This window comes from Ambystoma mexicanum, chromosome 13 (genome assembly GCF_040938575.1).
Source record: "Ambystoma mexicanum isolate Mex_15411 chromosome 13, UKY_AmexF1_1, whole genome shotgun sequence".
NCBI classification, from domain to species: domain Eukaryota; kingdom Metazoa; phylum Chordata; class Amphibia; order Caudata; family Ambystomatidae; genus Ambystoma; species Ambystoma mexicanum.
The window spans coordinates 147,306,142-147,321,131 of record NC_090938.1 but is presented as its reverse complement, the minus strand read 5'-3'; the positions used below and the strand labels follow the sequence as shown (position 1 = coordinate 147,321,131).

The 14,990-nt window shown below is 47.2% G+C and overlaps 1 long non-coding RNA gene across 1 annotated transcript in view; it reads right to left on the bottom strand.

Moving 5' to 3' along the window:
* Positions 1 to 767: 767 nt before the first annotated feature.
* The window catches only part of LOC138521008 (uncharacterized), an 88,552-nt gene continuing 74,329 nt past the window's right edge, over positions 768 to 14,990 (bottom strand). The window contains exon 2 of the long non-coding RNA XR_011282911.1: positions 768 to 5,271. This is a non-coding gene — a long non-coding RNA (uncharacterized lncRNA). The remainder of the gene's footprint in view (positions 5,272 to 14,990) is intronic.

Genomic DNA, 14,990 nt, shown 5'->3' with positions numbered 1-14,990 from the left:
GCCTGAAAGGGGCATTAACCTGCATCCTAGAGCCCTGAAATTCCACAAAAGAATGTTGGCACGAAAAATGCATCCTACACCTCTGAAAGTTACGAATATTTTAGCAGTGCAAAAAAGGCCTTAAAATGCATCTTAGGCCTGCAAAGATGTTGAAAACTTTGGAGGCCCAAAAAAGGGGTTTAGAGGCATCCTAGAGCCCCTAAAGTCCAGAAAATGTTGGTGGCCCAAAAACAGTGGCAGGGAGCTCTGAATGTCCCAAGAACATTTGTAGCCTGAAAGGGGCAATAACCCACATCCTAGACCACTAAAATTCCCCAAAAGAAAGTTTGTACGAAAAATGCATACTGCACCCCTGAAAGTTCAGAATATGTTAGCAGCCCAAAAAAGGCCTTAAAATGCATTGTAGGCCTGCAAAAATGTAGAAAACTTTGGAGGCTCAAAAAAGGGGTTTACAGGCATCCTAGACCCCCTAAAGTCCAGAACATTTTGGTGTCCCAAAAACTGGGCCAGAGAGCTCTGAATGTCCCAAAGACTTTTGCAGCCTGAAAGTGGCATTAACCTGCATCCTAGACCAATGAAATTCCGAAAAGTATTTTTGGCACAAAAACTGCATCCTACACTCCTGAAAGTTCAGAAAATTTTGGCAGCCCAAAAAAGGCCTGTCAGGGTGATTATCCTGGGGCCGGCGGAGCCGTCCGCGGACCTCCGGGCTGGGAGGCCCCAACTCCTCCCGTGTTCCCCAAAGGAGTATGAGACACACAAGGAGCAAGGTGGTTTTGCTGTTTATTATAACAATGGCAGGGATGAGTTTTGGATTGTACGCGTCCGCCGAGACCCTCTCACTCTTAGCAGGCTCGGGGGCCATTTTTACTACAGTACGACGCGCTACCTGCGTCACCTGGGAAAGTTAACAAAAACCTATTGCCACTCTGGATAGGTTTCTCGAGTGGTAGGGTTAGTATAGGGTACATATGGAGAAGGATATTAGTGGGTAAGGATTGGTCAGGTGGTACACTTGGGTTGTCCCTAATAATTGTTATTTCGGATTTGTTACAAGGGGACTCTTGGTGATTGGCTAACACCAATGGTGTCAGTGATGAGCCCCCCTGTGTTCTGATTGGTTCTCCCACGAGCCCCCAAGCCTGGGACCATCGTCGTTCCCAGCTCGTGGTGTACCCGTCATGTGCGGACAATGGACATGACTGCTCATGGTTTTGTGAGCGGGTCGTTCCCATCGCCGTAGGTATCCATCTTGCCGCTTTGTTGTTGCAACCTGTGTCTCAGACGTGGGACCCAGGTGACTTTCCTTCTTGTGGATCTGGCACCTTGTCAGATCGGCTTGGTCACGTGTCGAGAGACCGTAGCTGGAGCAGAATTATGAGCATTATATTTGTATTTTGTCTCTGTGGGCTTAGTGTTCAACAGGTGTAACCTTGGTGCTGTGCTCGCGGCATGGCAGTTTTGCAACATCGTGGCCTTGGCTGTGAGCTCTTGCTGGGGGCTTGTTTTGCATGGTCAGCACTTGTACTCTTGTTCTGAGAGGATTTCCATGCCGAGGCTCCTGCCTGGGACTCTTGCTTGTGGCCTACTCAGGCCTAGTTCATAAGTGGCGGTACATAATCCAGGGTATGGGGGTCTCATGTTGACAGAGCGTCACAAGCGGTGTTAGATCTATATGATGATGTCGTCATATTTATGGGTGACGGGAGAAGCATCAGCAAGCATATAAACAAGCTCTTCAGGCGTCTTGCGTTTCTGCATTACTTATAAAAAGAAACCTATGTGAAAAATAACAGCGATGCACGTCAGTGAGCATGTCAGTTATCTACGTCATAGCACTGAGTATGTTCTTCGTGTAGGTTGGTGTGTGAGTGACTAGTGTGCATGGTGGCACGTGTGTACTTGTCAGTTGGCTATGTAGTTATGGCACCTCTAATGGTGTGGATACTTGTGGCTGTTGTCTTAGTCAAGCTCATCCATGCCGCAGGTGTCGGCTTGAGTCGGACAAGCTGGTGGGCATATTCTTATGTTCCTGAAGCAGGGTATTTTGTCGTCTGGTAGATAGACAAACTAGTCTCGTGGGGGGTGCCTGGGGCGTGATCCTCTAGGCCATGGTCTTGATGAGATTGGGGGGAGCTAAGTTTCCCATTCTCCCACTTCAGTCCCCCCTCTGGTCGACTTGTCGACCACAAACATATCTTTTTCTTTATCTCCTCTTACTCTCCAAACTTTAGTTATTCCAGCCAAGTGTCCATAGTGGTTGACATGATCTTCGAACGACCAGTACATATAAACACAGCTACCCCCTGGTTTGCAGTATACCCATCTTCCGATATAGCGCCTCTGGTTTCTTGGGTTCTCCACTTTCACGGATGGCGGATCCAGGTGGTTGTTAAGGATCTGTCTGCGCAATCTATCTCTTTCTTTTATTATCAGGGCAGTGTGCTGGTCATCATCAGTCGGCATCAAGGGGTGCATGCCAACTATATATATCATTTTGTCTGTGGTGCGTGCTTTTATGGCCTTCCAGAATCTTGTTACAATCAAAACAGCTGCTGCTAATAGTATACATCCAACTATAATCTTCAGTCCATCAGACAGCCACGACGGCATCCATGACCATAGTAATGAAAACCAACTGGTATCCTTAACTCCTTTGCTTTCTTCCATCATTTTGGAGTGCATCTGGGCCAGTTGTGATACTGCTTCAGTAAGTGTCCCATTATCTGTGTCGTTGGCAGGGGTAAAAGTGCAGCATGATTGTCCAATTTTCACGCAAACTCCTCCTTTCATGGCCGTGAGTAGATCCAGCACATATCTGTTTTGTAGTGCTACCATTCTCACCGCTCGTAGCTCTTCTTTTACGGCGTTGAATCCATTTACAGTTGAATTGTCATCATCAGTTCCCACCGGGTGATCTGCAGCCATTTCGCGTTTGCATATGCTTGTAGTCCTGGGTGTATTATTGATGAGAAGATCATTGCAGCCTTGCTAAATAATCTGTGTTCAGGTGGAATGGAGGTGAGTGCTGTTTCTGATCTTCCCCATAGGTAGTTTCCGGTCAGGGGTTCTCCTTGTCTTTAGATTCTTGGCAAAATGTTATTATCGTTATGCTTCTCTCCTTCTTGTGGTTGTATAGACCTTTTCCTCCTTTTGTTCCCTTTGTCCATTTTGGGGAAGTTATCCATGTTAATATAGTTTTGAGACACAACCAGTGATGGCACGTTGATGTGTACCATGGTATAAATTCCATTCCATAATGGAGGCAGGGTGTGGTATGCCTTATCACCGCAGGCCCAATAGTGGTCCATTATCACTGCCGTTCCAGCACCCCCCCCAGGTAACTCCACTACACTTCCACAGTTGGCGTTGTATCCCACATCCACATCTCCTTTGTGTTGGTAGCATAATTTAGGTGCAGTTAGTGGTAGTATGCTTATTGGGTCTTCATCCTTCTCCATCCACGTCAGCATGGGTACATATTTTCCCCACGTTGTCCAACATCTGTTGTTGTGCTCCTGTATTGTGGTAATATTTTCTCTTGTTACCATGGTGCTCCCAACCACTCCTATTCCCCATTCATTGGTCATATATATTTTTCCAGTTATTGTTATCAGTGGTCTTTCCCAGCATCGTTGTACACCAGGAACTTCAGTGGCGTACCAATCACACGGCAGATATTCTAGCGTTACTTTCTTCGTTTCCCCTTTCTCTGGGCCATCCATCATGTATCTAAATGCTTCAGCATATAAGCTGCTTTTATGGTAGTTCAAATATGTCTTGAGGAAATTATTTTCGTATGGGTACGTGTCCCTTGTTTTCCAGTGAAGTCTCACCACCGTCCCTTGGATTCGCCCCCTCGTTTGAAATAGTGCCAGGTATATTATATATTGTACTGTCTTTTCCTGCACTTCCATGGCAACAAATGTCCTTGATGCACTCATGGTGTATGGGATCAATGAGCACACATAGCATTTGCCTTCAGTTGTCTGCTTACCAATTTGGGTCATGTGCTGGTGCCACATGTTGTTTGAGACGTGTGCTGAATCTCTTATGTAGTTATCGATACCTTTATTGTCAGTGTATGTGCTGCGTTTAACTCTACTTTCCTTACATTTAGGGTTGCTAGTACCACCTGATATCATACCTGTTGCAGCCGTGGGAGGGGGTAGGTTAGTTTTTGGTGCAGCCATAAAATTTGAAGCATATTTATTCTGCCATACAAAGGCAGCCAATAAACCAGTGATCACCAACACACCTATCAATTTTATTACAAGAGCTATCCTCACTGGCATTTTTGCTCTTACCTTGCTGCAGTCCGGCAGCTTATTCTTGCGACGTTACGGGTGCCCGCCTGAAAGTTCTTAAGGTGCTTGTTATTATTGTTAGTGTTAGTTAAGCTCTCCCTATCAGATGATCGTTCAATGTCCAGGCGAAGAGCTGTTCCCACGCTAATCTTAGTGAGCTATCTCTTAGACCCGGCAAGTGCTCGTGAAGATGGGGAAATGATTGTTCTATGGCCAAAACAAATGCAGTGTAATATACGCGTACCCTCCTCCTTTTTAGGTACTTTGGCCTTCTTATATGATATACAAATTGGTGTGATAGGGCCAGGGTTGTTATCTGTGGGTAGCATCTACTTCTGTGCAGAGCACGCTGTTAGTAACTACTCTTTTTAAACAATACAAGGATATGCGGTACCTGCATGTGCGAGAGAAAAGAGAAGAGAACATGCACGTGTCTACACAGTGTGGTGTAATTCTTCACATATTTCTGCAACGTTCTTTATTCAGGTAGTGCGGGGCTTGGTGGGGCGGGGGCGGTGCTTATTTTAGTCTGTGATCTTGTGACCATGGGGTGGGCTACGGGCAAGTGTCCAAAGTCTATGGCAGGGTTTGTTACTGGGCAGTGGTCAGGGGCAGTGACACAATTGTCTTTTGTTGCGGCAGCTGTATTCTTGCCTGTAGCCGACGTTGCTGATGTTGCTGGTCTTGTAACGGCCCTGTCGTCAACGCTAGGGCGGGTCTGATGTTTGTAGATCTTCACGTCGTGTAGGTGATTCCAGGCGCGTTTGTCATGCAATTTTACTGCTCTGGGAGCCACTGCCTCAACCAAGCGGGGCCCGTTAAAGCGTGGGCTGTTCCACTTCCTATTGAAGTTGCGGAGGAGCACGTAATCTCCCTCCGCAACAGTGCATAGTTCTTTCTTTTCTTGTTCCTCATTGGTGTCTTCTTGTTCAGTGCTCTTCGACCCGGCCTGCGTGCGCTCGAGCTGTTGAGATACAAAGGTGACACTAGTAATCAAGGAAGACACATATTGATACATTTCGTCACCAAAAACATTTGCAGTGTTATCCTGGTCAGTAAAGGCTCTTGATGTTGGCGTTAAAGGAATGCGCATTTGACGTCCTGTCACCACCTCGTGGGGAGTCAGGTGGTGATCAGATCCTGGTCTATTCCTCAGCTCAAATAGAGCCAGCGGGATGCAATATAACCAGCTCTTTTTAGTTGTCTGCTGAATTTTTGCTATTTCCTCTTTTAATAGGCCATTCAGGCGTTCACATACACCATTGGCCTGCGGATGATATGCACATGCAAATTTATGTTTGATACCCAGCAGAGATGTGATGTGCTCAAACATCTCATTTGCAAAGTGTGGGCCGTTGTCCGACCACAACACTTTGCAAACTCCCCACCTGGGGAAGACCTCTCTTACTAGAAATTTAGCTGCTCTGAACGCATCCACCTGTGAGCAGGGTCCGGCCTCCACCCACCTCAAAAATGGACATACGACTACAATCATATACCTATATCCTTGACATACATTGATCATATCAACGTAGTCAATATGAAGGTGTAGGAAGGGTCCCACTGGCCGGGGTATAGTACCTTTTATCACTTGCAACGTGTGACCGGCCGTAAACTGTTGGCATGTGAGGCATTTGCTGATACAATTAGTGACATGAGAATTTAACTCGGGCAGAACCAAGCTTCCCTAATTTGTACTGCAATCACTTCTTTTCCTGTATGCGCTGGATGATGAAGCTGGACCAGGGCGGTGTTCAACAGTGCCAGTGGCATTACTACCTTTCCAGTATTGTTTTGACACCACAGTGCGTCTGTCGGAGACATCATACACACTCTCTTTACCCACAGTTCTTTTTCTGCCATTGGTGCAGCTGCCTGCAACTCCATTATCTGTGTTGCAGGGAGATGAGTACCCATCCTTTATCAACATCTGTCTGGCCAATGTCCTCCCCCCCCCTTTCTCTGATTCTGGGGGGGTCCACATTTCACCAAAATATGCAGCATGCTTGGCATGTGCGTCTGCTGTTGCATTAACTTGCTAGATAGGGTCATCTCCATGAGTGTGTGCTTGACATTTAACCAAAGCCATCTCTTGGGGGTCGTTAATTACTTCAATCAATTCTGCTAGCAAGAGGGCATGTTGTACTGGGGTGCCATCAGCTCTTCTAAACCCCCTTCTCTGCCATCTTATTAATCCGGAGTGCACCGTTGATCTTACATATGCACTGTCAGAGTATATAGTAACTCTTTTGTCTAAACTTTCCTTTAGTGCTAAAATTAGCGCAACCAATTCCGCTGCCTGAGCTGAATAATGCTGTGGTAATCGCATGCTTTTTACTGGGACATACAGTCATTCCGTCATTTGAACCACTGCTGCCCCTGTTCTCCTTATCCCATCGCTCTGATCTATTGTCGATGACCCTTCAATGTACATTTTCACAGCCCCCTTAAGTGCATCCTCCTCCACCTTCCATGTACTACAGTACATTTCGATGGCCTGTGTGCAATCGTGAGCATAATCACCTTCTTCAATAACTTCTGCTATGAATCTGGCTGGGTTTACATTGCTGCATCTTACAATTGTCAATTCGGGTCTAGATAACAGTATTTCATAACCTGACGCCCTATGTGTGGTCAGTGTGCTCTTAGGCTTGTTCAAAATTGCAAACAGTGCATGTTCCACGAATAATGTGGTGGGGCACCCCATTGTTATTGACAATGATTTTTCCACCGCAAATGCTGCTGCAGCGAGGCCTTGTTCGCAAGGGAAGTGACATAACATAACAGGGTCTAAGTGACCGCTGTAGAAAGCTATTGACTTATGTCCCATGCTAGTTTCTGAGTCAATACTGCTTTCATTACTGCTGAGTCGCAATGTGAAAAAATGATAAATTGATGTTCATAATTTGGGGTGGCTAATACGGGGGCTGTGGATATGGCGTGTTTCAACTCATCAAACACCTCTTTCATTTCTCTTGTCCACCCGAACTTCTTGTGCCCCTTTTGTGCCTCTCTTAGTGCTTCGAGCAGGGGTCCTATGTATGAGCTGTAGTCAAAAACCCATGCTCTACAGTAGTTGCATAGGCCTAGGAACTGCTGCAGCTCCCTTACAGTTTGTGGCTGTGGTGTGTTGGTTATGGCTTGTGCTCTCTGCGGTGCAATGTTTCTTCCGTGTTGTGATATTAGTTGGCCGATGTATAGTACCTGTTCCTGACAGTACTGTAACTTTTCCTTGTCTACCTTATACCCCTTCTCAGCCAGCACTGTCAGCATTTTTATCGAGTCAACCCTGCACCGCTTCTCAGTAGTGCTGCAGATCTTTATGTCATCCACATATTGCAGCACCGTGCTTTCCATTTCAATGTTACCCAAATCCATCTGTATTACTCTATTGAAAATTGAGGGTGACTCGCAGTAAGCTTGTGGTAACCTGGTGTGTTTCCATTTTGTATTTCTGGATGTGAAGCATGTCAAGTCTTGTGCATCTGGGTGTAGAGGTATTGAGATAAAGCGTTCTTGAGGTCAATCATGGTAAATTGTGATGCCTCTGCTGGTATTCCACATAGTATCATGGCTGGGTTTGCTGCTATGGGGTATTCTGCCTCTACAATGTAATTCAAGGGCCTGAGGTCTTGGATGAAACGCCAAGACCCACCTTTAGCTTTGCACACTGGGTACACGGCCGTGTTACATGTTGATTCTGATGGTACCAGTATGCCATTATTTAATCAGTGCTGTTATTGTTTCGTATATGCCCTCATCTGCCTATTTTGATAGTGGGTACTGCTTCACTCTAGGTAGTATTGCACCCCTCTTCAACTTAAGTTTGAAACCTCCAATGCTCTTTATGCAGCCCATGTCATAGGGACTGGTGGTCCACAGTGATGCTGGAACTTTAGCCATGTCTTCCTCAAAAAATGGTACTGGGGTAGATGCAGGTGTCTCCAGTGCCATTGCCATTTTCAGTGCTACTTTCTTGTAAGTCACTCTCAACCAAATGTCTATGCTCATCATAAACACCATCTATCCTTCTTTGTCCTATGAAAAAAGCTCTTCGTCGGACACCTGTGTGAGTCTGCACCCCTCAGCTAGTGCTATTACAGCTCTCCATGCTCTCCCCTCCTTATCTTGGGCATGTACTGCGATGTAATCTGCAGTTGCTTTGATGCTTTCGATGCTCACCGAAATCACCTTCCCCTCTGGTTCACTAGCTGGTGTCTCAGGCCTGAACAAATATGCTGCTGGCCTCCTCCACATCTTTCCTTCTATTCCTGGCATCCATGCAAATGCCATGTCTGTTCCATATTGGAACAGTTCGTTATCCACTGGTTCAGCTCGAGCCACTGTTTGGCCACAGTAAGCTTGTAGTATTTGTCGTGCAGTAAGCATGTTTATTCCTGGTGTGGAGCAAATTATGCCGTTCTCTGTGAAGGAGATCATCATATTTAACCTGCTCATTATGTCCCTTCCAAGTATGTTCACTGCTGACTCCCTTGAATACAGAAGTGGGACAGACATGTCATTATCCCCTATAGATAAGGGGATGCTATTGGTAAAGGGAACCAACCCTCTAGCCCCAGAGAATCCTTGAGTGTTCATGGCTTTGCCTGACATTTTAAATGTACCCTCCCTTATACAGGACCTAGTTGCCCCTGTGTCAACAAGGAAAGACAATTTTTTGTCACCTATCGTAACCTCAATGTGTGATTCCTCCGCACTATTAGGTGTTATCAACAGGATGGGATACATCAAAGCCATCTGTGGGCTGTCCTATTGTGGGTATAGTGACTGTCCGCTTCCAGTGTAAGGGTTGTGTCCCAAGATGGACACCTTCCCTAACTGTGTGTATTGCAGCGGTGTATCAATGGGGGTCAATTTATTGTCCTGTATCTCAGTGAGCTGTTGTACTGGTTGCACTTGGTGGTGTTGTACTACTGCCACCTGTTGCTGCGGTGGTGTGTATGCCTGCACCGGCTGTTGTGGTGATACTTGCTGTTGGGTGTTGCTCTGTTGCGTTCCCTGCTGTTGCTGGCAACCTTGTTGCTCCCCCACAGGCCCATGTGGTCCCTGTTCTCCCCAGGCTGTTGTGCAGGGTCTCACTCTACATGTACATGACATGTGTCCTACCATTCCACAAACCCAACACACAGGTGGTTCTCTGGCCTGCCATGGGAAACTCCCTGCATTGTCTTGGTACCCTTGTTGCCCATTGGGGTAGTAACTTCGAACTCCTCCCCCTTGCTGTTGTGGATGTTGCCCATATCCCCCTCATCATTCCGCCCCTTTCCCTGTAGTTGTTGTAGTATCCATTTCCCGATGGCATGTACCCTCCCCTCGTGGGAGCCGTGTATGGTGGAGGTGGTGGAATCTGTTGCGTTATAAGTTGTGGTGGTTGTGGTAATGGTACTATCTGTTGTTGCGTGGGATCTTGTGCAGCCACTACTTGCGTGGGGGTTGGTGCCATTATTGACGGTGTAGTTATTAGTGCTCCCTCCATGGTATACTTTACTAGTTTTTTCTGCACTAATTTTGCCTCTTCTGCTTTCCTATCTTCTTCCTTCTGTTTCATCTTTTCTTGCCACATCCTACAGTGGTGTACTATAGTTAGTTGTATTTCTGGCCAGGCCTCAGCTTCCATTACCACTATCTTCTTCAGTTGTCTTTGTACTGTGTCCGGGAGCCCTTGTACTAGTATGTGGTAGAAAATGGCAGGTGTTTTGTCCCATTTTCTCTAGTTTCTAAGCACCATTTCTCCTGAATCTCCTGGATATAGTCAACAGGATCTTCATTCTCACGTATCTTCTGAGATGTAATCGCTCCTATGTCTGATGTGTGTGGGTACTGGACCCTCAGAGCCTGCCACAAAGCGTGTCTGCAGTTGGCAAATGGCGCCCAGTCATGTGACGGGTTTGTTATTGTAACTCCGGGGAAGCCTGCCCTCTTCCAAATGTCATCTGCCGCATCCCCTAATATTGATATTAATAGTCCCTTCACGTCTCCTACTGCTAGTTTCTGTCCCGCGGTGTGTTTTTCCATCTCGTATATTTATTTCCCTGCTCCTCCGCTTAGTGATGGGAGCCTGCATTTTATATTCTCCTTATCAACATGCTTCCAGGGGACATAATGTGGTCTGGCCCCTCCCCTTTCCAATAGTGGCATTAAATTGTACCCTCCTCTTCCTCTGTGTCAAATAAATCTGTTGCCATATCTATATTACCTCTCCTTGACGTGTCTTCTCCTTCGTTCCTCCTCCTCCCTCTCCTATTACTCTCTTTGTCCACTGCAGGTGTCAGTGGCCATTCGTCTTTCCTGCGCCCTGGGAGATCTCTGAGCTTGCCGATGTATGGTGTATGTTCAGGCGTTAGTGGAGGCGTGGGTGTGGTTGGGCATGTCGGGCATGATAGTGTGGATGTTACTGTGTGTGCTGTTCTTCCTGCCACTTCTCTTACCTGTTCATCACTTTTCTTCACTTCTTCCCTCCTTCTGCATACCCATGGTGATTCCCCATCAGTGCGTGTGATGTATAATTTACTTAAGCCACTTCTTTCTTCTCTTCCCACACCCTCTTCTTTGCTGCAAAATTTGTCTAGGAGTGACAACCCCCAATCTATCCTTTTCCCCATTATTGTCACCGTTTTTAAAATCTATTAGATCCGTTCCTTTCTGTTCTACTCCACTGTTTGCTCTCCCTTGTGTTGATTTTGTAGCCACTTCCGCATCCCAACGCGCGTATGTTCTTACCCCACTCTCCATGTTCCTTTCTCTGCTCACCTCTTCTTTCCTTTCCACAATTTCGCCACCTATTTCCTCTCTCTTCTTTTTCAATTCCTCCATCACCTCACAACTTACCTTCTCCAATATCCTTTCTTCCTCTCTCTTCCTCTCCCACTTTTCTTTTTCCTTTAATATACTTTCTATTACTTTACCATCTTCATATTTCCTGCTACTTTCAAATATTATTTTCTTCTTCCATAGTTCCATTTCCTTTTCTTCCTCCCTTCTCTTCATGTTGCGCTGTGCTGCTCGAGATACCCTTTCTGCTATTGCCTTCATCCTCTCCACTTCCCGCTTCCTCTCTTCTGTATTCTCCTTCATTTTTTCTAGCTCATCCCTACTTTCCTTCCTCTCCTTTCTCCGTCCTTGTTCCTCTTACTTGATCTGCTTAATCAATGCACTCTGCTCACCCCTTATTTCAGCCAATCGTTCCTCCAACATCTCCTCTTCTTCCTGTAACAACTCTCCTTCCCTTGTGTTGTTCTCCTCATCCTCCCCTCTAATACTACCTTTGTCGTCCTCATTCATTCTCCTGATCATGTCTTTTTCTCCACCTGTTAATGTCTTTCGCAGCTTTAACAGAACCTGCGCTGCTATCCATTCGTCTTGTCCTATGTTTGAAATGTGTTCATCGCTGTTCCTTCCTCCCTTTGTGTTTACCTGCGTGCAACTTGAACCCACCGTGCTCATCACCTCCTCCCCCCTCTGGTAGCGGTATACGGGTTTTAGTACCCCTCAGCTGCCATCAGTTCTTTCCTTGCTGCTTCTCGCAACTCCGTCACTGGATACAATCCACCCTCCTCCTTCTTTACTACCTTCGCTAGTGGCATGTCTTCTGTCCCTTCCTTCTTCACTTCAACTTCATGTGAATTACCAGACCTTTCATCCACCTTCCTCTCTCTTACCGCGCACTGTGTGTTACTGTTCGCTGTTTCCCCGCTCCTTTCTTCCTCAATCTCCTTCCCTTCCTGTGTTTCCTTGCTCCCCTTCTCTTCTGCCGTACCCTCCCACGGTGAACATCCCCATTGGTCCTGGCCGAGATCCCTGGAACATCCTGCACAACTTAAATACTTCCATGTGATGTGCCAACTTCATCCCTTTGTACGTGTTGTGTATGTGTGTCAACAGTGAGTGCTGGACGTATGGTTCAAAACTGCAGTTAGGCGGCCATGGTATCGTCATTTTGTTGTCTGTTCCTTGTGTCCATTCTATGCTATATTTGATAAGTTTTTTCCTGTGTGGTGACAGCGTTTTGCAAATATGTTGGAGGGGGTAGTCAGAGTGTTTCCCCACCCCCCAGAACTCGACCCGTATGACATGGTTATACTTGCTCTGAACTCCCCTCAGCACAACCTTCGTTACCTGGCCCCGTAAATTTGGGGACTTTCGATCGTCCGCTGAAAGTAAAATAGTTACAAGTATACAGTCCTTTCCTCTGTTTTCCTTCTTTGATACAGTTGGTACGGCCCCCTGCGGCCACAGCGCACAAAGCCCCCTGTGGCTGCGTGCCCTGTGTGACGTGCTTGTACAGCCACCCCACTTTTTCACTCTTCTCCCTCTTCCACCTTACCCAGCGTGGCCGGCATTCTCCGTGGGCAGTCACTTCCCTCTTATTACCCTTCCCGTATTTGGGGGCGGCCGGCGTTCTCTGTGCGTGGCCTTCCCACCTCCGTTATGCCGCCCTTATCCTCTGCTCGTTCCCCTACCACCCCTCAAACAACGCGATGTGGTCAAGGTATCCTATTAATGCCCTACGGGTGACATCACCAACCTCTTTCAACTACTACCGGTAAGATCTTTATACTTCAAAAGAGCGTGCAATAAATTCTAACTTCTTGTCCCCGTTAACCACACAGCTGTCCTCTTGTTACGCCCGGAACAAGGTACCTGTTAGGAAATATTTCATAATTGTAGGTAATTTTCCTTCCATGTGGCAACCCCTAAACTTTTTGCTGTTGTTTTTCACCTTGTTCTCAACTTTGCCAGAGAAGTGCAGCCTTCTGCCGCACTCCTCTGGGCTTTCGCTCCATTCTTACGGGGAAACTGACATGCCCTTAAAACAGTCAGTACCGGGAAACGCTGTTTTCCGTAGTTTCTTTTATCATGTTGCGGCTTTCGTGCAACATGACACAAGAGGGCACTGTAAGCTAAGTTACTGCTCTCTTGGGTCTCTAGCCTTCTACAGGCCCTAGATACTCTTTTAGGATTGTAACTGATCTGTGCAAGTGATTCATGGACGGGAATGGTGGCAGCGTTCGTTTCTTGTGTTTTGAGCTCCTTTTGGCGTTTCAAGCGCGTTTCTCGCGCTTAGCCCAAAATGGTGGCCTGGCTCCCAAAATGGGCAGACCACGAGGCTCCTTTGTCCTGTCCGCTGACCGTCTTGCTCCCTTCGCCTTCCCCAGGTCGAGCCGACCCGGGGCCTTCCTTATTTGGGCATGTACTTTCCCGCGAAACACGGATGCTTTCGCGGGCTTCTACATGCCTGGTGTGTGCCTCCAGGATGTGGACTGGGATGTCTGGTCCCAATACACATCCTGGGTGCCAGAGAGTCTAGGGTGGTGTGAATGCCTGGGACCACCGTGGTCTGTGATAGGTCCACGAATGTTGTGAGTGTTGATGAGCGGATCTCCCATTGGGTCCCCTCTGTTTTGGCGCGAAGGGAACCGTGGATAAGAGGGGGCTGGAAACACCACTACCATGTCGATCTCCTGAGTTCTCACGAACGAAGGAATACAGGAGCCAAGTATCCTGCAACCAAGAGGCTGGACCGAGGAATCGCTGGTGACCCACTGAAGGACTGCTCCTCTGCACTGCTGTCGCCTTGTGAAACCCTTTTCACCTTTGATCGAACCAGAAGGCCTGTACTGGTACTTCGACCCTTGGAATAGCGGGTACAGCTATTCTCGGCATCTTCACCATCTCCTGCTAGTAAGCCTTCGGAAGCGTCTCTGGGCCATCCAGCAGACTGACCAGCCTACACAGGAGTCTTGCTCTTTAACCGCCGCCAGGTTGTGTAGTATTTCGAGTCCTTGTCACTCTCACACGATTCGTACACTTGGCGTTCCCAGGTCTGAAGTGAGTAGTGTACATTTGGCTCAGAAACACACGGCCGCTCCGTTGCCCTGCTGTGGTAACAAACTGTGCGGGTTCCTTCGTTTGGGACGTCTTTTACTCAACTCTGCTGCTGCAGACTCAACACGACGACGAGACGTCCCCTGCTCTTCTGAACCTGCCAGCGACTGAAACTGACGCGGAGAAGCCTGGGTCTGCTTGCATCGGGGACCGGTGAGTAGCATAGCTAGGAACTGGTCGCCCTCCTGCAGGAGCCCATAGCTTTTCCCCGCTGTGTCAAAACAGCACGCCTTTCCGTACTCACACTCTGCTTCTGCCCACAGTGGAGGCTGCGCTTGAGTCGCGGAACACTGTTCTTCTTCATTTGTGCACTAAACTGAACTGCCTGATTTCCCTTGAAGAGACTCCCCTTTTGCCCGTTGGCACCAGCGTGTGCAGGTACTTTTGAGCACAAGGCTCCACTCTTCGTAGGGCTCGGACTTCCTTTTAGTTAGGTGCCTCTGAAGGCGGACTGGGTCTAAGCAATATTTCGCACTGCCTGTTTTCCTTCCCTTTTAGGTGAACTACACATTTCGTGCATCTAACGCTTGAGACTTGTTTGTATTTGTATATATATTGTATTGGTATGGTATGTGTTGGTTTACTAGAGTTGTATTGTGATTTCTCGCTACAGTCATTGTTTTAAAGGCCTTGGAATAAATGTGTATATGTTTTTAATATAACACCTGTTTGGAGTAGTTTGTAAGTGTCCTTGCTTTGTGTGCTCATTGCGGGCTTTCAGTCACCCTCACCCCTCTTGAGACCTAGTCTTGACCGCCGCGATCGCTACCCTGATTG